Source organism: Theropithecus gelada, chromosome 16, assembly GCF_003255815.1.
Source record: "Theropithecus gelada isolate Dixy chromosome 16, Tgel_1.0, whole genome shotgun sequence".
Classification (NCBI taxonomy): Eukaryota; Metazoa; Chordata; class Mammalia; order Primates; family Cercopithecidae; genus Theropithecus; species Theropithecus gelada.
In genome coordinates, this window is record NC_037684.1 from 75,401,843 (window position 1) to 75,402,799 (window position 957).

At 42.4% G+C, this 957-nt stretch overlaps 1 long non-coding RNA gene across 1 annotated transcript in view; it reads left to right on the forward strand.

The window, feature by feature from the left end:
* LOC112608974 overlaps positions 1-289 on the forward strand; it is a 5,567-nt gene extending 5,278 nt beyond the window's left edge. Inside the window, exon 4 of the long non-coding RNA XR_003116149.1 lies at positions 159-289. This is a non-coding gene — a long non-coding RNA (uncharacterized LOC112608974). The remainder of the gene's footprint in view (positions 1-158) is intronic.
* The last annotated feature ends 668 nt before the right edge of the window (positions 290-957 follow it).

A 957-nucleotide genomic window follows, 5' to 3' on the forward strand; every position in this document is an offset into this window, starting at 1 on the left:
CAAAAAAAAAAAAAAAAAAAAAAAAAAAAGAAGTGATTAGGTCATAAGGGCAAAACCCTCGTGAATGGATTAATCTCTTTATTGAAGGAGTGAGCTCATTATCAAGATGCTGGATTTGTTGTAAAAGTGAGTTCAGCTCTCTCTTGCTCACTTTCTAGTGCTGTCTTGCCCTTCTGCCTTCCACCATGGGATGATACAGCATGAAGGCCCCCACCAGATGCTGGTGCCATACTCTTGGACTTCCCAGTCTTCAGAATTATGAGTCAAATAAATTTCTATTGTTTACAAATTACCCAGAGTGGTATTCTGCTGTAGCAGCAGAAAATGAAGTAAGACAATTAGAGTACAAAAAGTTCATTTGAGTAGGCACAGTTTTTCCCACAAAATTGCCTGATGGTCCTTACTAGAACCTTCTGGGTCCTAACAACCAAAATGTTTCATCACATCCCCCTGAGTTCTTTGGGCCACTCTCAGTTCTATGACATTCAGATCATTTTCTTCCAAAGCACAGGTTCATCTTTCTTCACATTGGGGGTTTTCATTATTTAGACAGGGCTGACCCAGCCAGATAGACAGATCCTTGGTTTGTCAGGCACTGTGTGCAGGGCCCAGGAGCTCTCCAACATAACTCTCATCAACTTCATGAAATTCTACAACTTGGAAGATTTCCTTTGCTGCCAGCTTGCATAAGTAGACCTGACAGACAGAAGAGATGCAGATGGGAGGGGCAGACAGATGCTGGTGCTAGGTAGGGTGAGATGCTTGAGTGGGAATGAAGTAAGTGGCCAGGACAGTAGTAAATATATTCATGTTTTAACAACTCTTACTTCCAACTCGGATAATGAATGCTCAGCTATGGGGCACCCCAACCATACAGTTAACCGTATCAGCCCAAGATCTCTGGCATCTGGAGTTAGGGAGGGATAAAATTCCATCTTGTTTAAGCCGGTGTTATTG